This window comes from Nipponia nippon, unplaced genomic scaffold (genome assembly GCF_047370975.1).
Source record: "Nipponia nippon isolate SJK-2023a ecotype South Korea unplaced genomic scaffold, ASM4737097v1 scaffold_5, whole genome shotgun sequence".
NCBI lineage: Eukaryota > Metazoa > Chordata > Aves > Pelecaniformes > Threskiornithidae > Nipponia > Nipponia nippon.
Genome location: NW_028262369.1, coordinates 63,824,645 through 63,848,675, shown reverse-complemented (window position 1 = coordinate 63,848,675; position 24,031 = coordinate 63,824,645). Strand labels below are relative to the sequence as shown.

The 24,031-nt window shown below is 38.0% G+C and overlaps 1 long non-coding RNA gene across 2 annotated transcripts in view; it reads right to left on the bottom strand.

Annotated features, from left to right (window-relative positions):
* Positions 1–11,749, bottom strand: part of LOC148052288 (uncharacterized) — a 40,008-nt gene extending 28,259 nt beyond the window's left edge. For both annotated transcript variants that reach the window (XR_015699001.1, XR_015699002.1), the window contains exon 1: positions 11,599–11,749. This is a non-coding gene — a long non-coding RNA (uncharacterized LOC148052288). The remainder of the gene's footprint in view (positions 1–11,598) is intronic.
* Positions 11,750–24,031: the final 12,282 nt, after the last annotated feature.

Genomic DNA, 24,031 nt, shown 5'->3' with positions numbered 1-24,031 from the left:
ACAGACTGGAAAGGGAGAGATAGTATTTGTACAAGTGAACACAATACAGGGAGAGGATGCTGTATCAGTTCGGGTAGTCCTGTACAAATCTGAGACTTAAGTGAGGTTGGATTGACTGAAAAGCAACAAACTCCAATTTAAAGATGTCTTCTTCTTGTTGGAACGTTTTGGGGAAATTTCAGAAAGATTTCTTTGACTCAGCCTCAATTAGCAGATGGTCAGTATTGTTTTGCCAGGACCAGGGGACAGGAAACACACATTTTCTTCATATCGAACCTCAGTTCCTAACTGACTCCTGTCATCACCGTGGTCTGATTACAATGCAAATCACTTTAAATCAGTAACATCTATTTCAAGAATTGACACGAGCACACAGGTGGGAATCACACAGAATTTTCATAGCAAGCTCAATAATTACTTTGCCTTCTTTCCATATCCTGTCCTTGTCTCTCCACATCAGGTGATGAAAGGAATTAATCTGTTCAGGCACCATTGCACGCACTAAAGGAAAAGCAAAGCATTCCCCCACAGAATCCCACTTTGTTCCTAGTTCGCCTAGGGAGAGAATATCGCCATTTCTTGCGTTATGAGGAAAAGACAGACAAAGCCGAAGAAAACTTCATTATCTATTTGGGTATTTCACATACCTATTAAATATTTATCCTCTGGGGGATATTGCTGAATGGGTTGTCTTTGCAATAGTCTGCAACTTAAGGGGACTAGCTGCTCCTCAGTTTTCAGAGATTTCGACCGTACTTTCTTCCCTGTAAAACCACTATAACTAATAATGTACATAAAAAAAAAAAAATCACTGTAAATAAAAATATACTATGTATACTTAAATACATACACATGTATGTATATATATACACATATAAAATTTGACGTGACAGTCAAACAACAGTCCTCATCATCTTTCCAGTGGCTTATAGATTTGAACCAGAGCCCTGAGAATTTATAAAAGCCAATGACAATTCCAATTTCAGATTTAGCATTTACTGTTGGACCATTCTTGGGAAAGTATAGGAAGTTTTCATGAATTCCCATGGAGAGCACACAGCCAATTTAGCTGGTTAACAAGTGAATCATCTGTAGAAAGAAGGTCTTCAGGCAACATGGGTAGCAGTAGTGCATACATCTACATTCCTTGAAGAAGCCCTTGTTTAATGAATATTAAAATGTTTCAAATAGATCTGCTTAGATTTCAGTGGAGGAAATTTTTGTGATCCATTGTGAGACATAAGAAATCCATATGTAAAGCTATAAATGATATCAGATGACAATCATCTTTATAATGATGGCTACAGTATCATGTCAATATTAAGAAACTAATTTCTCACTCTATTTCCCTCCTGCAATTTTTTGAGATTTAACTGATCATTCCTCAGCTGTAATTTTGAGCTCCACTGAACTGTTGTGGATGTTCCATTTAAAAAAGGAAAAAAAGAAAGAAGAACATGTGTGAACTGAAGTCTTTCTTCTGCAGCCGAGTGGTGCAACTGATTGCGTTCTAATCTTACAAGCAGTCCTCAAATGGTGACTTACTATCTTTGTTGGATAAAGCAAAGATATCAACACTAACCCTGCTTTTTTTTTTTTTTTCCCTGGTTAAAAAGCCACAATAATGAATAGAAAGACAGAATCTGTGTATGTGTATATGTTTGTATATATTTATATATCTTACGTATACATCTGTGTGTACGCAAGATTTGTATTTTAGCTATTCATCCTTCAAATCACATTCTTGGGTGAATGTGATTAAGAACTTGAATTTGGAAGGAGAAATAACATCTAGTCTTATCTGCTATAACTGTTTTGCAGTCTTACGCAGATGTTTATTTTTCTCTCCACTTTTCTTGAAAGGTAGACTAACACACGCTTAAGTTTTTTTGAGATCCTTCCAAGTAAGTAGCTACAAAAATCCAAGCCACATCATAAATCACTGTTGATTACTGGTTTTCATATCTCAACCTGTAAAACTAATTCAGTTATTTGTGACGATAGTGTTAGAATCAACTCACACCAAATTACTAATTTAAAAAATCATTGCAAATGGATAAGGGTCTGGTTAGAAGAAATGAAGTTGTTCTGCAGTGGCAATTAACCTGTCTTTGTACTGAAAACCAAATTTTGGTATACCTATATTAATGTTATTTGGCTTTAGTACAAGACTGTTTGAATCTTGCCTGAGAAAGATGCTTATGAAGTATTTCTGTGATTATCAGAATAATTTTAAAAGCTGTAATTTTTTATATACTTGTAACAGAGCCTTACTAATTCCATTAACTGTTTCCCATATTTCTGCAACGTCAGCTATTTGTGCCTCTGTGTTGATGAAATGAATAAACTATTCAGTTCTGAGGCCCTTTTCATCACATAAGATCAAGAGTAGTTTTATAAAAGAATGAAACAGCTGCAGGAAGGAAGGGAGTTCTACACTTCCCTGCTTACGATGTACTGTAGGTATTTAGATATTGTGAAGCTATCCAAAGCTCCAGCCAATGTTTTTTTCTAAGCAGGAAGACCTCCAAGTCCTAATATACTGAATCCATCTACCATTGTTTGAAACAATTGCTGTTGATTTTTAGCCCAAGAAAAACACTGGATGAAACAAAAGCAGCGTAATAGTATAGGATATAATAGAATAATAGCAATAGAATGAGAGGTTTGCAGAAGCGCAAGTAATACTTAACTAAGATACAGAAAAGATTACGTTGGAGCAGCACGTACATTAATTCCTCTGCGGAGCCGTAATAATTTCCAATGTGTAGTTTTGCTTTTTTCCCCTGACAAAGAAAGTTATATATTGTTTTTCAGAGTCGCGTATTTTTATTCCTTAAAATACAACAACAAATGCCTATGTTGTTTATAGTTAATTGGTTCTGGAAGGCTAGCAACATTTTAAACAGACCTGACATGTTTCACTTGCTCTCAGCAGAAGGCCCGTTACCTTTTACATTCCTTCAACATTATAATTTAATTACTGTGGAAACTCTACATATCCAAGCTGCATTTATTAATAAATATACATCAAAATGTCTAATGTAAATTATTGATATGCTATATTATCTCAGCTTTTCTGTAGAGGTCCTCATAAAAATAATTTTCATTTTGACAGTCTGACTTCCAGGTTTTTATATTACAGCTCTCAGTAGGACGCAATCATGCATATATATATATATATGTTAACCTTTAGATAAATTTTCTTTGAGCAAATATAATCTCTTTGACACCAATCTATGCACGTCCATATTTTGAAGGTTATATTTTAAATTGCAATGATTTTGTCCATTTTCTTGCAGTGAAAAGGCTAGAGATTTTCCAGAAGGAAGATAAAGATGCTCACTACCAAAATATCTCAATTCACAAAAGAAGTTATTCTTTAAGTAAAACTATTAATATACCTCTCAGAATTAACCTACTAGGTTGCACACCCTCCACCGTCAGCCACATACTTGCTTGAAAACCACATACATTTAAACCTCACTAACCTCTAGGTATGATACACAGCAGTTACATCATAGCATGGTGCACAGCAGTTGACATGCATACCACAGCATGGCAATATACCTACATTCATATATACACTCCACAATGATGATGCATGCACATGAGCTTAGAGATACACTTTCCTGCCAGTTGCCTGTACAAAGAGTTTCACGCTCCTAAAGACACCAGATCCATTGTCCTGAAAATTAGTGTCTTAGATGCCCAACGTAAACATTCCAGTGATTTTGGGGTTTTTTAACAGTATTTTCCAGTAATTATAGCATCTATCTGAACCATCCACATCCAGGATTAAGCTCACTAACTATATCTGTCAAAGATATTTATGTGTCACCAGTAGTACCTAGTCATTATAGAGAAGCGATTACTGGAAAGAATCTAAATCACTGTTAGAGCAATCTCAAAGCACAATGCTGTAATTACAATTTGAATTTCAAATACAGAATACAGGGAGCGATACGTCTCTTTGGGACAACTTTTGCTAGTCTTATTGCCTTTTTGTGTTTTTTATTAGAAAATAGTATTTTCCATTATTTTTTTATAACACATTGACACACTGTGAATGCACTGCTACAGGCATAATATACAATGCTATGAATATATTTATATTTACTCTAAATATTAAGGAGGAAGCCTGGATATAATCGTATAAGAGTTATTTCTAAGCTGGTATATTTTTGCATTTTATCCATGAATTCCACTGGAGCTGAAAATCAGTGGAGAAATAAATCACCAACACTTTTTGACTACATCTTCAGGCTCTGTCAGTTTGCTTGAAATATACCAGATGATCCTGCCTGATAAGAAATAATACACCTAGTCTAACAAAAGACCTCTTAATCCCCCTGCCAGCAGCATTCCCCCCCCCCCCCCCAGACCAGCTCCCTCCTCCCGGTCTCCTGACAGCAGCAGGAGCAGTAAGCCCACCTCTCCTTGCCTTCCCCACATATGCCCCTTCCCTCCATTTGGTACAGCTAAGCTTAATTTTGTCTGCACTACTCCAAGAAGCCCCACATGTAAACTTCATTCTTCACATGCTGAAGGCTACTCAGAACTGTGGATCATTACTTTGATACATCAAAACAAATGTTAAGTACACCAATTGTTGTCACCTTCTGGAAATATTTTAACTTCTGTGTTGTATAATTTAAATGCCATTGAGTCAAGTGAGATATTAACAACTGGCATTAATTGGAGCACAAATAACAAGGGTTTGATGAAATACAGAGAAATACCTTGTTTATGCCCTACTCTCCAGACTGCAGTTTTTAATTTGCTGAAGGTAAAACTGATCCTTCTCTATCTGGATACTTAAGAAGTCCTGTGGCAACGTTCTTTTACACCAGTGCAGGCTGATGGGAGCGGGTGGACGATTTACCCTCCAGCAACTGAATAACTAGAGTAGATATTTCTAGCTTCTGAAGAACAGAAGAAAGGGTTTGGGGGCTTCCCTGTTCTACCATCAACCCTCATTTTTGGTAGGTTAGTTAAATTAAAAAGAGTTTTCTATCTAGGCTCTTAGCCAAGATGATTTTTAACTCTAGCTCTTAAAAAAGACTGATGTTGTTGTTTCCTCTCAAATTAAAATTTGTTTGAAATAAAAAGTATTCGTGGCCAGGAACAGTTAATGCCCAGCTATAACAAAGCTTCCTCTTCCGTAAAGAGGAAAGTCTTTTTCAAGACGCTATTGATTATCTAGTATCTCCTGACTCTTACACAGAAGTATCAAATGCAATGGCTACCGTGAAGATCAAATAAACATATCTGGAATCTCACCTTTGAACAGGAATATTTATCTAGGAAAAATGACTGGTAATCCTCATGACAGGTTTATTATTCACATTCCAATTTTCTCATAGCAACATACCAGCCTTCCTAATTAACAAATAAGCAAGCAATTCAGTTTCTCCAGTTCAAAACACAGATGTTACCAAGATCTGTTGGGAGACTTCCAGCCATGCTTTGTTCTGCCAGTTTTCCCAAGTTCTTTTCCTAATTTTAAAGGCTTTCTGTTCTTCTAATTGTTTGGTAGTTTGGTGTTGGTTTTTTGTTGTTGGTGGTTTTATTTGGCTGGTTGGTTTTTTTGTGGGTTTTTTGTTTGTTTTAACACACTATCTATTGACTGTCCTCTGACTGGTTATATTTATGTTTCTTTCTCTCACCTCTTCAGAAAAATGAAAGAAAAAATATTTTTTTTTTCTGCCCATGAATGAACAGGTATTCTTATTTCTGATATGTCTGATTTCTCATTAATCGAGCTCAGGGGATGCTCCATGATGCTATCCTCCCATCCTTTTACTTTACCATACCAGTACAGTTAATACTGAAGGATACGTTAGCAGTCTCCAGAATTCATGAGAGTCAGCTTTAGTATCTTTTAATTATAATTACATAGTAACTGACAATACCACTAATGCTTCTTATTATTCCAACTATCCTTTTCGAACCAAGTTCCACATGCAAATGGGGCAACGAAACACAATAATTTAGTTTTCATTAACATCCAGTGCAGCATATGCATTCCTGCACACTGTTAGTAACCCAGTCAGAGCTTCAACAGGGAGTCAGTAACTGCGTAATGTATAGATGTTAAATCCTATGTGTTTGATCTTTTACAAGTGTTCTGTAGTCAAACCATACCTGCAGCATGTGTAAGAGATTTGATACAGACTGTTCATGCTTTCCATAGTCAAAATGTGTGCACATTAAGTCCAGAACATCCAACACATAGTGCACCATGTGTGTGCTTGACTTCAGATTTGACATTCACTATACATTACACATCAATGTTTCTCCCTGGCATTCCCCTATTCTACGTGCAATATACACTATTGCAGATCTATAGAATGTCAGATTATAGTTTATTTCAAAGCATTTTGGATCAGAAAACATACATGGCTACAACAGGCAACAGTAGTCTAAGTTGGACACTTAGGAGTTACATGATAAAGGAGCAAATGCTGCATAGCTTAGATGCTAATGGGTAACCCACTCAAGGCTCAGACACTCTTAAATCCACACTTGTAGTAGATAATGAATTATTAATGCAAACCAAAACTTTAATCAGTAAGTATTTTTGATGGTTAACTAAATCGATACTTGCAGCAGTTAGTCACTTAGAGTCAGCATCCTCCAGAACTGTGTTATTTCTATTAGAAAGTACTTTATGGAGCAACAGTGGAAAACACTACACCTTCTAGTATTTATGGGTTTATCTCCAAAAGCCTTGCTATACGTAAGATTATCTCTTTGAGAAAATTCTAGCTACTGGAGATAGATTTTTAGTCTAACTTACAAGGAAGTTGCACATTTCTGAAAATCTTGTCCTAATACTTCAATTGTTAAAGATGCAAGCAGGGAAGTCGCAAGAGGTATTTTGCAGCAAAAGCTAGGCGCATGAGTAATGAACATTTTGACAGCTACAGAACATTAAAAAAAGGAAAAAAGCCCACACAACTTATGAGGTTGGCTTGTCCCCTTCCTTTCATTAACCAGGGTGAAAAATATGCTACCTAATTGGAAGTTTGTGTGATACGTGACATTCTCACTGCACATATTGGAATGAATGTGAGCAAGATAGTCTGTGCTCATCAGATGGAGAATCAACAAGGCTGCACATGTAACTAATTAATACACACTGACCACAAATAAAACATGGTATGAAAACTGTATTATTTTCATTTGAGCTGTACTAACAGTGGTCAATTCACATGAATTTGGAAAGACAATTGGGAAGTGTATGCCAGATAGAAACAGCACTTTTGAAATAAAAGCAGTAATAAACTTTGATATTTGCCCCCGTCTTATTCGTAAGCACAAAAGATGGATCAATATCATGTCTGCCAAGCTACCAGTTGGGCACAGTTAGTTTTCTGATTTTATTATAAACCTATTTAATATGTAACATACCCTATTACCACTGTGCAATTCAAGAACAACCTAGCCCAGAAAAATCTCAGACAGTACATTAAACCACAAGAGGTTTTGAAGTATGTTTTCTCACATGGAATAGTATTTCTCAATTCCAAATTTTATTCTATTCTCAATGATCCAATAGCATATTACTTCACCAAAGGCACCCAAGTGTCTATCCAATTTTTGCACAGAAACTCTGGAAATACCAAAATTTCCAGTGATAAAGTGAAGGTATAATATACGCAAAGTCTTGTGAGAACTTAATGTAGCTTAAGAAGCTATATCAAGGAAAAAATGTATCCTAGAAAAGTCTGCTTTTACATTTGCTTATAAAAATCACGTAACAGTTATTTAGTAGGTCTATTATATTTATAGCACTTCAAGCTAACGCTCCAAAAAATAAATTTGTACTTTCCCCTGAAAGTGATTAGTGTCATTCCTGACGTTTGCTATGAGAAGAATTAGTTTAAAAACATCAGAAAGCTATTAAAGTTCTTATTTAAACATCCAGTCTAAGATATTCGGGCTTTGATAAAAATGCATACAGATCTCACCCACTTCCCAGAAGCTGTACAAGGAGGACTACAGGGTGATCAAGGAAGTTTCAGTCACTTAAATACAGTCATGAAACCTCTGAAGGAAGTCTTTCCTAATCTTCAAGAAGATTAAGACTGTCCACATGTGTACAATTGATCCTGGAATCTAGCCATTATGACCTTAACTCATGCATTTTTGGTTTATGGTTCACATATGTAAATGGTTCTTCTTCTGGACTGAACAGAACCCCTATGGTTCTCACATTTCCTGTTATTTTCTCTTTCCATCATATCCTATTAACATAGAACAATTTTCCTTAAAGACTGCTTCAATTGAAACATGTTTCCTTTACTTGAAAGATAATATTTCTTAATTTTTATATTATTTAGCAGCCATTTTCCTTCAAATCATTTTTCCTAATATTCCAGTTTAATGACTTACAACTTTCAGTATATTTTCATCCATTTACTACAGAATGTGCATCATTTCCATAGTACTACAGGAGGGGGGGGAAAAAAAAAAACAACAGACCAAACATAACATTAAATAAAATCCTCTTAAAGCCCTTCTGAAGTACTCTGAATTTTTCTATTGTATGCAATAAAGTTTACCAGTGATTAAGGAACGTCAATAAACCAGGAAAAATTAAAAACAAAATGGGAAATAGTACCTTAAAACTTAAAGACAGTAGATTTTAATGCTTCAAGCTTCTAATAAGTTGTTTGCATTTCCTGACCTCTACAACCCTTGGTCTTCCACATACCGCAACGCCTTATTTAAGCTGTTTGGTTTATCATTCCTGCATCCAGATCTCTGACTTCATTCCCAGCAGTCAGACACAAAACAGCAATCCCCTCCCCGCACCCCTCCAAACTCATCAGAGGTTTGACTGAGTTTAATTATCGCTTGAAGACACAGAAGCGTCAAAGATTTCATTACTGGGGAGCATAGGCATTGAGCAAACAAGGAGCTATCAGTCACATTGCCAAACCCAGTCCCCCAACTATTTGTTGCAAAAGGTTGAGCAATAAGCATTGACAACTTCAGCTTGATACTAAATCTGCGTAACAGCCAAGTTAGTCATCGATTAACATCTTTCCAAGAGCGGCAAAATGACTGTGATCATCTTGACTGTGCTAGAGGGCTGAGAAACCAGGACTGTTAGCACCGCTTTTACTACCATGAGTTTGGGAGGTGTACATGAAATACGCTTTGCCACTAAGAAGGTAACCCCTTCCAGAAGCCTGTGCTTCAATCCTTTCCATGCTCTGCCAGAGGCTTGATTTAGCAAATCTAGCCATATCCTACAGGGACTGCAAAATGACAATTTGCTCATAGTTGAAGAGCCTTGAGCTGAATCAATATCATTTATTCAGATCAGTATAATTTATTCATTACTCAGGAATATGTGATTTTATGAGTTGGCAATCAAAAGGAACCCAGGGATGCAATGCATATTCAATAGCTGGCCTTCCTTGTCTTCTGTGTTGCACGAAAGCAATCCTACCCAGACTACTTGAGGGAATGTCTCAGCACTTGTGAGTAGATGGACAGGAGAGCATGAGTGTGTAGACTCAACTTGCTTAGAACATTAAATCAAAAACATCTTCCAGGCAGTTTCTAGGAGAATTTTTTTGCGTTAATCGCAGCCTATGGAACAGACTGCTAGAGAACAACATGCCACTCTTGCTTTTCCCAAACCCTACCATCCTACAACTTTTCCCGTATGTTTTTTTCCCCTTTGTGACTAGCAACAGAATGGATGCTGGTGAGCATGCATCTATCTATACGCGTATTACAATGGCAATAAATATGGACCATAGGTCTTTGACTATATTCAGGGTCTTCAAAACCTGGTATAATGTAAGTCATACCCCTTAACCTTATTAGCCAAGGTTTTAGAAACAAAGTGTCAAGTCCAGACATACAGGTTTAGTATCCAGATACACCAAACACTTCACAGCCCTCATTATCCTCAGGACATCATGATTGCACATACCTGCATAGGTGATGTATGTCTCCCTTCTAATGTACCTATATTTAATTGATTTTAGCTAAAAATCTGTATAAGGAGATCTCCTCAGGAACTACAGCCATTAGCTACCCAATCCTTCATTGCAAGGAAAGTCTAAGTCAACACTAGTCTTCTACAGAAATTTTAGTAATGTTCTTAAACATCCCTGCAGACTTAACCAGTTTTATTGCATTTCTGGACAGAACTGTTTTGTCATAAAAGTGGCAGTTTGGGGAATAAGCCTGCATCCAAATTTATGTTTCATCTGGTTCTGTAAAAACTAGTTGTAAATCTAGTTGTCGTTATGTTTTACATCATGGCATAACAGGCAGCTAAAAGATGAAAAAAAAGCTACATCTCAAAAACACAACAGAGCAACCAGAGGACCATCAATACAGCTCCTCACAAGTGGATTTTTTCCATGTGGGATCTTTGTACCAACTTTGTTTACACAGCAAACCATTCAAGCACACCGATGCAAGCCAAATGACGAGGTGGGACAGTGGTTCTTTTCTCTGAGGGAAAGCCAGTCTGGTTAGAAGGGAACTTTCATCACAGGGCACAACAGTTCCCTATGAAGTGTAAACAGCCTTCAGCAGAAAGAAGCAAGCATTTACAGGCTCTTTGCTCAATGAGCTAGTATCAAATCTTGGGCCTGATGAAAGAAGCTAGAAGCTGATGTGCAAGGATTGTCTCTAGAAGATTAACATGCTTTCTAAATCTGTATTTTAGTGTTTATTTGCATACACATCTTCCTACAATCCTATTGCTAGCTTTCTTTCCGAGCACCCCCTTGCCCCTGAATGATAGCTGAGTACTCAGGTGTACCTGTGAGGACTGAAATATTAATTCTCTTGTACAGATGACTGTAAGACAAAACCTCACTGCAAGAAGCATTACTGCTGTCCTGCCACCTCCTAGAGCATCCAGAGCTAACAACAAGCATCCAACACCATCCTGACATTCAGAGTTTCACAGTGGATGCAAGTTAGCATCTGAAAACATTAACAGCAGTTTAGTTTCCAAGCAAAAAGCCACATAGTTTGTGATAGCACAGCCTGTGCATTTAAAAGCTCTCTGAAGACTCTTTAAGAAAAACAGCACATGCCCCACTCATTCAGAAATGGGGGAAATGCAGCCTCCTGACATTTTCGACTCAAACAGCTCTATAAAGAGAAAGCTCACATACTTTCCTACTGAATCAGATTCATTTAAGTGGGTGGTGAATTGAACCTGCATATGCTAAGCTTAAAAATGCTTCAGGAGGGAAAACATTGTGTAAGGTATCAGCTCTTTTGATTTTTCCCATACACACACAAGTTATTTTGAACTACTAAGCCATTAAACCCCTTCCATAGTAATACATTACTTAACCACACTTCATTTGAATTCGCTACAAAATTCCAGATAATTCATATTTCACCCAAGAAAGAGAGCTGTGCTACAGCACTTGCTGAATTGCCAGCAACTAACTGTTACCAAGCAAGCGTGCTGAATTCCAAGCAGAGATTTAAAGTCTATGCGCTCTGGTAGAGGCAAGACACGTTTGCCTCAGATAGTGCTTAGCAAAACCACAGTATATTAGGTTACCCCATTGCTCTGTACTTAAAAATAGAGACACTGACCTCACAGATGGGGCTCCTGATCCAGGTGAGAAAAGATGATGACAGCAACAAGACCCATCAACAGTCCAGCGACCCTCAGCACAGGGAGGGTTACAAGTCAGGCCCAAAGTCAGTCCAGGAAATCCAAACAATAAGTCAGGAACAGGACTAGGAACACATATACCTAAAACAGCTCAATCCAAGTCTGAACCTTCAGGCTGGAGCTTAAATGAGCTCCTGGGCTGATGGGCTGCAGCTGTGGGTGGAGCAGCAGGTGAAGCTGGTCAGGGCAATTACAGCCTACTGCTGCCCTGAGGGCTGACAGCCAATCACCCCTCATTTTGTCTAACTCCCTTTTGAACCTGCTGATTCTTTCCCACTTAAGCACCTGGTTTTGGCCAGCATCAGAGGCCTGCACCAGGCTAAACAGACTACTGGTCTTGCCATGTGTGGCTCTTCTCAAGTTAAGTGATTTTCTTTTTATAGCTCTGTGTATTGTTTGCATTTGCTTTGTTTCAATTCAGGTAGAGAAGGAAATGTGCAAGTGCATACTGGGTTCATACTCCACTTGCACCTATGCATAGCTTCTTCTTAAATTGCCACTAACATATAATCTCAGCCTCCTACTGCATGCAGGGCAATCACCTGCAACAACAATGCACAGGTGGGACTTTTGCCTCACATCTACGACTACAGCTCTCCTGTTAATGCCCTTGAAAGCAAAACTTGACAAAAAATACTAGAGCAAATGTCTTTCAATTCAGAATCCAGAGTGAGATCTGAATTTCACAGCCACTCTCTAGAAAGTAATTTGCATATCTGGGCAAACTGAGGTCCCCAAAAGCTTGAAAGTTCATTTTTTGAAGCTCAATTACAACTCTACTGTAGCATCTACTAAAAGGAAGATATTCAGCCGTAGAAATCAGAGGACAAAATGCAATTATATTGCATGAAATGAAACAAATAACTTTGATATTTTGACTGACACAAAAGATCATATTTCTGCCACACATCTGGGAATTATTATTAAAGAAAGGTTTTCATATACACGTGTACATTCCTCTACAGAAAAACAAAAATTACCATACAAAGAATTAAGCCATTATATTCCTTCTGCTCCACCTCAAATTAGTCTAAACAGGAAAACAATGAATTTGTTGCTTTTCCTTAAAAAATAATAAAGAGAGAAAACAGCTTTATATGTCGTCAAAAGAAAATAAGCTTTTTACAAGGGTTCCTTTTCAATGTTCATTTTAAAAGTCTCATTTTAAGCAGACAGTATTTCAGAAGAGAAAAGATGTATCATTTCCTTTTGTTATACATTAATATATTCTCCAGTCTGTCAAACATCTAAAGTGTAAGCTGAGATTCTTAAAACCCTACAAGCCTTACTTATTTTTAAAATTCTTATAGATCTTTTTCTCTGAAGATATGAAGATTGTGAAAACAGACATCAGAGAAAAGGGATCAGCCAATTTTCCAAATGAAATAGTCACAAACTATGTGAGCGAAGGGATGAAACTATCAAACTTCACTATGGCAATGTTGAAATTCCATGTTCTTTAAACATGGCAAAATTGGAGACACCTTCCAGACCACGTATTTGAAGAATGGAAAATACTTCTGGCAAAAATAGCCAAATAATAATAGTGGTGCTATTGGTATTTAAAATTTGACGTGTGTTTTTCAGCATATATTTATTTCCAGAATTACTTAATTTAAATATTCAGCTTTAATAACACATCTGCACCCGCTGCAGTGAAATGCAGATCTTGTTTTCTACTTCCTAGGGAAGTCCAACACAAATGGAACAGAAGTGCTCTATTCATCTAAGGAAGGGTTTCCTTTGGGTACCCACATGACAGTGTGAGAAAGACACTAAAATAAATCATTGATTCAACCAGATATGATTCTTGCCAAGCATTGACATAGGTTAACTACAAAACTGACTTTAATTCCCTTAAAATTATATAAAGGATGCAATCCAATCATTTGAGTGAATTATTTTTATTGCCTGTGAAGAAAATATTATAAAACATGTTATGCATTTGTATGATGATCTGATGCTTTTTAGAATGGACTCTATTCACCAGTAACATCTACCTTCCGAGGGTTTTTATATGCTATTGCACATACTGTAAGTACTGCAAACATTTGTAACAGCTGCATATGTGCTTAGATCAATGGACTCTATTCACCAGTAACATCTACCTTCCGAGGGTTTTTATATGCTATTGCACATACTGTAAGTACTGCAAACATTTGTAACAGCTGCATATGTGCTTAGATCAAGCTACAGCCATGACTACTTAGATTCTGTTTTATTAAGCACACCACATACATGAATTAAAATTAAGAAAAAATGAAAAAAGAGCTGCCAAATCAAATGTCGATATATGTATGTGTTTGTCTGTGTGTGCACCCTTTGTATAAAAAAAATATATGTCTGAAAACATTTTCCATGTTGTTTTTGGCCATAGCACGGCACGCCAGGAACCAGTATGGGTTGCTGTATGCTTCAAAAGTAATATTCGCTTATATATGATGTCTTTGCATTTTCCAAAGAAAAGTGTCATAGCAAAGATTCCTATAACTAATCAGTGTTACCAAGACAGCCTCAGAGGCAATAACACAAGCCTCAAATCCTGCCTTGCTGCACATTGTCCTTAAGACATTGGACTAAAGCACTTACCTTGTGTTGGTTCTGAAGCAGCTATAAAGTTTGGGATGATATTTCCCTCATCTGTTCATCAGCTAAGACAAACTAGCTGATTTTATGAGTGCTCCTACTCTATTTCTGTAGAAACAGAAAACAATACATTTGATTCATTGCTGAAATTTTTGAGGGAGTACGTGGGTAAATCACGACTTTGGAAGTGGGAATAACAGTTTTAGGAAGCCACTCCAACGGTGTTTTGGGCTATGCTTGGTGTGATATGTTATCATTAAAGCTGTGGAAGGAAGGCTTGTTGTTTGGTTCAACTATTGAATTAAAAATGGAACTGCTTTAGAGGAGAGAGAGTTGAACTGCTGCGGCTTTCTTTTCTCTGATGAAATAATACAAATTTCGTACAGTTCAGTGGGATCTATTGCAAAGCTCTTGGCTTTCAGGCTCATGAAAGAAAAGCAGTGAAGGGCAGCAAGTGGATTTTAACCTTGCCTTGAGAGCTCTACCTTGCCCACTAGACTGGACAGGGTATCCCTGAGAGTGGATAACCTGCTTTGTACACGTCGCATAAAAAGTTGCGGAGGACAAGGGAGCAAGACCAACTCTCCAGTACAATATCTAGTACGATTCAAATGGCTTCTTTGATGACTTGCTCCATAACTTTCAGAGGGACTGAGGTAAGGCTGACTGGCTGGTAGTTTTCCAGATCCTCATTCCTTCCCATTTTGAAGATAGCTGTAATGTTTGGTTTTTTAGTCACTGGGGAACACCTGTGATTGCTGTGACCTTTCCAACGCTGGAGAGCAGCTTTGCAATGACATCTCTGTCCTGCATCACCTTCAGATGCGTCCCATCTTGTCTCCTGGGCTTACACAGGTGCAGCTCAGTGAAAGAGTAACAGTAGTAAATAATGTTGCCAATTCTGGATATTTTATAATGGGAACCACATACAGTGATTCTCACTGTGTGAAAACAGGTTGTCATCTCAACCACAACCAGCTTCTGGAACTTTTCCAACCGGCACAGAAATAGAATATAATCTTTATTATTATTATTATTATTTGTTAAATTGCAGCACTTAAAAAGTTTCGTGATTTTGAAGACATTTTTAAAATTAAATTAACATTTGATATCTCTATCCAGTGTTACATTACAGATGACAAAATTAGAAAATGGGAATGCTTTCTCAGAGCCTGATGTAACATGTTGGGCATTACAGATTTCCAAGCTTTACCATATCCCACACAGATATTAACACCCACTGTGGTCATTTCTGATCTGAGGTTCTGAATCACCAAGTAAGTATGAGTCAGAAAAATATTGCTGCTTTAATAGACACAATCAACAAGAGGGTGGAGGGCAGAAGAGGAAACCTCTTATTGTTACACATAACATCTTCCTTCATAACTACCAAGATTTATTTGGAAAAAAAAAAAAAAAAGTTGTTTACTGAGTGGAATTATCAGCAATTTATGTGTAGCTATGGCAACTTTCACAAAGTATGAAAAGGAAAAATGGATAAAGCAGAAAAATAAATTTGCAGGGAGAGTTGGAACAAATAAAATTTAAATTTTCCAAAATTGAGTGCATTTCTATTTAAAAATGATCCTCTCAAAAGGAAATAAAAACTCTCCCAACATGCTGTTTTTTTAGCCTACAATCAGTTTTTATAACTGGAAACCTGTCAAGGAAAAATCAGTCCATTTTCTATAGCAAGAGAGAAAGAAGACCTTCAACAAGAGATTTTTAACTGCTTACAAAACCAGGCTTTTGCTTCAGATTTAATCCTATAATCACACATGGTATGCAGACAGAAAATGTTACAGTACTTACTTGTAGTTGAATTGAATGAGAAAAGTGTTACTCTTAGGCACTTGCCTTATCTTAAGAAGCATTAAATCTGCTGGATGTGATGAAATCTGTTCCAAAGCGTTTATCAAACACTGTGAAAATCGGCAAGATTAGTAACACGGCAATGTCAGCATTTGTCTAGTCAAGGGTAAAGGTTCTTGGAAATGGGAGAAGTAGATAATATTTACTTCAACGAGTAATCTCAGAAAACTTTGACATATTATGCTGGAAAAGCCTGGAATATAGATGCCATTCCTATACCGTAATTCTTTTGAATACACTATCAAAAACTTTGCATGGCTTTTAGCACGCTTTGGCCAAAGTCCCAGATGGTGCAGTCATTCCCAGGGCTTATGCTGTGAAACTACTGCCCTAAACATGAGCTCAGTCTCACACCATGGTGAATGCCAGCTAAGGGATGAGAAAACTCCTGCTCACCTGAATCCTCTGCTCACACAGAGAGCAAGGGATGGAGTGCACTCTTCCAGCATGGGTAGCTGATGGGTGTGGGAAGAGGTGAAAGTCACCTTGCCACCAGCAGAAATGTGCGAATGGCACTTAGTCACTATGGAAGACTTGGATGGGTTCTTCATGTGCATCATTATATATTGTAGCTGAGTCAGAGATACTTGATGGTCCAACCTCCCCACTACCACCACTCAGTGTTCTCAGGCAAAACCTCTTGTCTTCTGACATCGTTTGGCATACTGCATAGAGACTGCTATTTTCTGCAGCTTATTAGCCCCCATTTCCATGCTGTAGTAGCATGCCGCTTCTAGGTATAGGTAGATTGTTTGGGAGTTTGTGCTGGAAACCTACTCTGTGTTTTATAACTCTGAAGCAATTTAGTCAAAACATAAATAAAAAAAATCACCTTTTTTTTTTTATTTGTTTGCGAGTCAGTGGTGGCATTATTCAGTCACTGACATGTTCATGTTAAAAATCAGGGATCTAGCAAAAGAAGAAAATCATGAGAGCACATAAGAAAGGTAGATATGTTTAGAAAAAACAGGAGTGAAAATAGTTACATGTAAGAAGTAACTAGGCTTGTCAGGGGAAAAGGCCAGATAACAGACCTTTGACAGGAAGTGAATGTAATACTTGTTTTAAAATAAGGAAGGACTGAACAGGAACAGTGTGTTAAATATATTGATCCCATTTGTCTTTAGTTTAAAAAAAAAAAAGTCACTTTAAAAATAAATCACTGCTTTTTGACAAAGAGAAAATTCATGTCCAATGTTACTATGTCTCAGACTGGGGGCCTTTTAAAAGCATGTTGCATCTGTCTTACAAAGACAATAAGCGTATGCCCTCAGAAATCTGTGATGTTAGACATTAACCTTAAAAGCCTATGCTTTTTAGCGGATACTTCATATTTTCATTCCTTCCAAACATTGTGTGCTTGTAGAAAATGAGTCGGAAGAATTAAATAAAATTTTCCTTCTTAATAGCAGCTCAAGAGGTAATTATTTCATTAAACAGAGACCTCCAGGGCTGCTCGAAGCACAATGCTGGTTTCACTTTGAAAAGACACCGCTGCTCCTCATCCTGCTGGCTCCACTGAGAGGGGCAACCGTATCCCTCCGCCTGTTAACACTCCTTTCGGATTTCTCCTGAGAGCGATGCGCCGTGTCGGGCTGCATGGGATTGATGGCGAGCAGGCAGCACAGCCCCCTGCGAAGCAAGAGCTCAGCACTGTCATCATGGCTCATTGCCATGTGGTCTGATAATGGATAGCCCAGCTCCGCGATCTCCCAGTATGGCACAGTTCATTAGCATTTGTTAGATCTGCAATTGATGGGGCTTCGGAGAAATACAGTTGTGAAGCAGATTGGTAAACTGCTTTTAATCTAATCATACAGCCTGGCTGTAATCTAATTTAATGGCACCCATGAAAAACCTCACTGGATAATATTCTATGATATAGAATGCAAATGGAGTTGGTAACAAATAGGAAGGCCAGATCTGGAGATTTATCAATATCTTTCAAGATACAAAGATATTGGCTGTATTCACAATGGGTAATTAGGAGCGTACAATCTTCATACAAGATGTAGGAAACACATGCTGTTTTCAATCTGTGGGGATTTAATGCTATATAAAATCATTCCCCAACTGACACGAATGATGACAGCAGTGATGCAATGACTACACTTCTGGCTAAAAGTGATACCTGCACTGTGGCTTCATCTAGGTACAATGTTACTGGATTGTTTTTTTATTAAAAGCTTTTAAGAAAAACTGGAAAAAAGTTAATCAAGATAAAAATTACTATATTGAAAATCTAATGAAATATTAATCACCGGTTATTTCTAAAGTGAAAAAAATTTGTTGTTAAATGTAGAACAAAAACATAAGTAAAATCCACAGCATATCAATAAAATTCCTTACAGCTGCATTGCCTTCTGGCTAGGCAGATCTCTCCACTTCTGTGGCACAGTTAATTTTTTTTTTTTTTAAAGAGTGCTGTGTCCATATTCAATATTCATGTAATTAGGTCTTTTGACTGACTTCTCCCATCCTGGAATTGAATGAGCAATTTTCTGTCATAAATTCCAGCTGATTCAGTGGCTGGTGAAAAGGCAGCGATTTTTTCTATTCATCTAGAAAGCTCAGGAGATGGCTCTCCTAAAGACATTTGGATTGTCCCACATTGTAGTTCAAGTTTGAGATGCCCACTGCACTGCATCTTGGCAGGTACAAGGTCCCCCAAAAGCTGTTTTGTTTGTCTCTGTTCCTTTATTTTGATATGTGAGTATCAACAAATGTCAGCAAACCAATGATGTTTGTGATGCTATTGCAGTCATGCAGAATGAGGGCTCCTAATAAAAAATACAGCCCATGTTGAGACATACAGTCTGCTCTTTTCAAGCTATTGCTGCTTGGCACCCATGAAGTCCTAGTGAACTACTCCAACCAACCCATGAGCAGGAATGAGCCATCCAAACAGATGGCTGCAACTGCAGGCAGCCAAGAGACCACGGTTTTTTTTCATGACGTGTGGGTGTTGACAGCATTTCCAGACATAAATCCAAATGGCTGTCAGTTCTGAGCTTCTTGTCTAAAGGGGATATGTCAGCGTTAATCTACTTCTGAGACAGATTACCCTTCACAATAGAAAATCTTCCCCTTATTTATAATTGGTTTACTCTTAACACTTGCAGATCTTTCCTTTCCTGAGCTGTTATGTAGTGGGTTTTGGATGCCTTTAGCTACAGTTCACCTCTGGGGCAGATGGATCTCAAGAATGAAAGACTAATTTGCACGTGATTTGGGGGTTTGATGTTTAGTCCGACACATAGGGCTATTTACAAGCTAGCATAGAGGCAAGGGTATTGAAAAAGTTATTTGACTTTATACATGTTTACACACAAAATAAAATACATACTTGTTTTGTGTTTACAAATGAATGATTTCACATTTGGTGTACCACTGTTACATACTGTCAATGTTGCGTAAGGTGTTTATGATCAGGAAGATTCCTCATTCCCAACCAGGTCACACTAGAATTGCTACACTGATTTTTAAAGGACAATGCTGATATATGTAATAAGAGCACATGACCTGTCAGGATTTAGTGATGAACTGTCAAAATCAGCTGGGTAAGGCTTAAGGCATAGCTAGTCTACACAGAATATGTGGAAGCTTTCCAACAACTCTTAATTAAATAGAGTGGTGAACCAAGTTTAAAAAAGCTGATTTCAGCTAAATCCGCATACTGACAGCTGCTCTGGCATTGCCCAATACAAATAAAAGTATTAAGAAAATTAAAGAATGCATGGAGGAAACAGTAGAGAACTATGCCTAGTCTGCCTCAATACACAAATACAGTTAGATGGTGTTTGCAATAAATCAGTGACAGAATGTTTTCATCGGCTTTAATTTGCACTTACCTTCTCTATTAGCTCATATCAGCCTTAAAATAGCCTTTGTTTATGCATTATGTCCTGCCGTACAGTAAATTGCCACAGCCTTCTGCATCCCAGACCTCAGATGAACCCTTGGCAAGGCATGGTCATTCTAGAGAAACAATATTAGTTCAGTATTAATTAGAGAAATGTGCATGAAAACTCTCAGTACAGTTAGTTCCATGAGGTGAAATGAGCTTTCTTTGGATAGCAAGCCAATGGCAGCCCACAACAAAGCATGTTATAAAGCCATCTTAAGATCGATCAAATAAAGATAAAAATCTATACGTTGCATTCTAATTTTCTTTTCAACAAAGGACAGATTGATTTGAAAAGGCCTAGAATGCTTTTATCCCTGTTGCCCACATGGCTTCCTTCATCCACATGCCACAGTAATACCCGACATTCAATTAGGAGACAGGAAGAGGCAAATTCATGTTGCTTTTCTTCCTCGTCTTCATTCTCTGTTAGTGAAGCCTTTCATACCTCTCGGGGATCACTAAAGCTTGAGGCACCATTGAAGCATGTAGATGGTGATTTGGCGTCTTCCTTCATTTCCAGGTGAGCTCATGGACACAAAAATAATTCCTGTACCTTCCTCTACTCAAGACTAGGGTTATTCTTCTGTTTATTTGCCATGTTACCACAGTACTTAAAAAGCTTTATGAGTGTATTTACAGAGAAGACAATCATTAATAAGAGGCCTCCTGGGCTCTCCCTTGGAAAACAAGTCACTCAAGAACCCAGCAGACATTTCTGCCTGTCAGAGGGACAAGAACTTCATGGACTCATTTCCTCTTCTCCAGGAGCCCACCCAAGAGCTGGGCTTCTGGCAGACAAAGCTCTAACCTGCCCAGAGGCACCACAGTTTGAAGTGCCATATTGTTCTCATAAGCTTGCTGTGGACAATTACATTTTCTCCTGTGGATCCTGGAAGCGATGTGTACGGGCTGCAAATTCAACATGAAAAAAGGAGTATCTCACATAGATTATCAGCAGCTGCACATGAGGTACTCATTTGAAATTCTCCCATAATTGTAAAGGGCCCCTTGAGAAGAACAAATAAGCCTTGCCATGTTTCCTAATCTTGCTACACTAGTTATACAGAGAAATGTTCACTCCTAATGATGACACAAAAGCTGCTGTAAGCTTTTCTTCTGCAACGCTGCTGCTTCTATCAGCTATTATTCAGTTATTCCATCCTAACAGCGGAGAATCATTTTTGTGCTTTTCATTCTTCCTCCCAGAGGGCAACAGATGTAATAACTTATTCCCTGTCTGGCACATTAAGGCTTGAAAAATTAATGCAGTGCTGCTGAGATTTCCACTTTCTGCTTTACTTAGAGTGCCAAAGCTTTGAATTTCAGTGAAAAAATATTAAGTAATAAAAAGCTTATTTTAAGTTTGTTAATGTGCTTGTCTATTTTAATGCCTTTCTGAGGTTTCCACAAAATAAGAATTCCAGTGACTAATCTTCCTGAATCTCTCTTGCTTCTAAGCTATTACTCTACTGTCTAATTAAGTCCTCTCCCATTTCACAACTTTGATAAACCAACTAAAATCTAAACACTATTATCAACTGTATTATGTTAAAAAAAAAAACAAACACCAAAACAAACCAATTAAGAATATCAAATGAATGTAGATATGCTTACTTGCAATGTTTTATCAGGCCACTCACAAAAAGTCCCTGGTCACATCATCCCACAGCTTAATCAGTCACATACTGCTCTGCACATGTAGCTTATGCTTTATATCCAGGCCTATCCATTCCTTCAAAACTATTGTCCAGTTACATGAATTTTGTAAAAGAGAGTAGTAGTTCAAACCAAATTTCACCTGTGTTTTATTGCTTTTGCTCAAACTGTCCCTTTGGAAGCAGCATGCAAAGCAAACATCGCAGTTACTATGTGAAGCTTGCCTGGGGTTTTGATAACTGTGACACAAGGCTTGCAGCAGAAAATCAGAACCTGTCCAGCTGAAGATTTCATCACAGAGGGTCCAGAGGATGTCGCAGAGGTAAATGCATCATGTAATCCTTTGGAGAAGTACAGGGGATGGATTTATGTGTGTAAATGTGTTTCCCTCTAAATTAGCGCTATCTAATCATTCATGTCATACACCTTCAACAAGCACATCTCCAAAGTGGCTACCTTTGCAAATAATAAACAGACCTATATCAGGTGATCATACTGAAAGAAAAAGGCAAAGAGTAGTAAAGTATGAGTTTGAAGAAGGCTGAGAATGAAATCAGAGCTGGGAACTACCTCTCCAAAAATAATGCAGAATTTTTTTCTGCTCTCTCCCACATCTTCACAGTAAAAGAGATGAAACAATGATTTAGACTTTATCTGTGCAGAAGTCAGTTCTTATGTCAGAATTCTTACCCAAAAGGAGAGGGTGGAAATCCTCAAATTAAATATACATGTTCAAAATGTATTAGCAGTCACAGGAAGAGGAAGTCCCAGGCAATTCTCCCTAGCACTGTAGAGCATTTGTTAATGCTACTGCTTTGTGTATTCCAAGTCTGCAAGCATGGGAACCGGCATTAACTACGCATCATATCAGGCTGTCCTTTCACTCCTACATACAGCCACCTAGCTCTCTTTTCCTCCTTGGATAGAAAACCTCAAGTAATTTCTCCTTTGTCCTGCAGGCTGCTGGCTGGGCCCCAGAAAGCACTGAGCCTTAAAGAGCACAGACTTCCTATTTCCAGGCTCTGGCAACACTTGTTCCTTTATTCCACAGAGAGGGATCTCTGTTTCCTTAAAAGCTGGCTTTGATGATTTGGGCTTCCTCATCTCAGCAGATTTCAGTTCAGAGTTTGATCTATCAGCATCAAAGACATCCTTCTGTTCAGAGCATGCCTCAGCGATCAGACAATAAGCAGCAGAAAAGTTTCAAACGAGGCTAGTGGTTCCCCAGGAGACCAAAAGCAATTAATAACATGTTTTTCTGCATGGAGCAAAGCTAATGAAGCCTGATTTCCTACACATCTGAGACATTCATCTTCTACCCTGTCTGTAAACTGTTAACCTAGTTAGCCCTGTAAACCGAGCTCCTCTGCCTCAAGCCTCCTGTTCACCTGCTGATCCCTCCTTACCCAATTCCTCCTGTACCTTACTGTGACAAACAATCTTCTTGTTCAAACAGTCATCTTTGACAAACATCCACTTTCCTCTTGTTCCTACCAGGACCTCCACAGGGTCCTCAGCTTCCTCTGTGCACATTTATTTGGTCTATCACTTGCAAGACAATACACACTGTGGCTAGCCCAGAGCCATGGGGGTACTCAGGGGCCAGCAAACTGCTGGCAGGCAGAAGGAGCAATGTTTGCACCTTCAGCAAAAGGCATATTAAAGCACAGACCAAACTAGCAATTTTAATGAAAACCATAGGCACTTCACAGCTACGAAACCTTAGTTCAGCCAGAGTTGCCAAGTTTGGCTGAAACAGGCCAATAAATACAGAAGCTATCAGGAAGCATTGGATAAGTGAGACAGAAAGAGCAAGAAGAAACAGTGTGAGTGCAAAAATTTTTCTTTGAAAACCAGGCAACCAAAAGAACAAAGAAGTCTTTCAACAGGTGAACTGTGACCCTGACTCAGTCACATATGCTGATCAGATCTGATATGAACTATTGCAGTTGTGACACTGACCATCTTTATTTTTTCAAAAAAAGATGTGGAAACTGTAATTCTATTAATACCTGTATCATGATGGTTGACTGCCATTTTAAAAAATGAACACTGTTTAGCTAGAAGATGAACAGAAGTTGATCAGACTGACACTAAAAAGACTCTAATTAAAGTCATTTGGTTCCCCTCAAGTGTGTGATTAAACTGGATTATTCTCTATCAAATGATGTAGGAGCACACTTACTTAGAGGAAACCTCTGAGCACAGCTATCTGGCTGTTCAGGGGACTCATCCTGTGGAATCTTTGGATGTAACTTTTGAACATAGCATTTAGTCCTATTAGCAGGAACATGAATGGGTAATTACTTTCATTTAGAGTTGCTCACCGA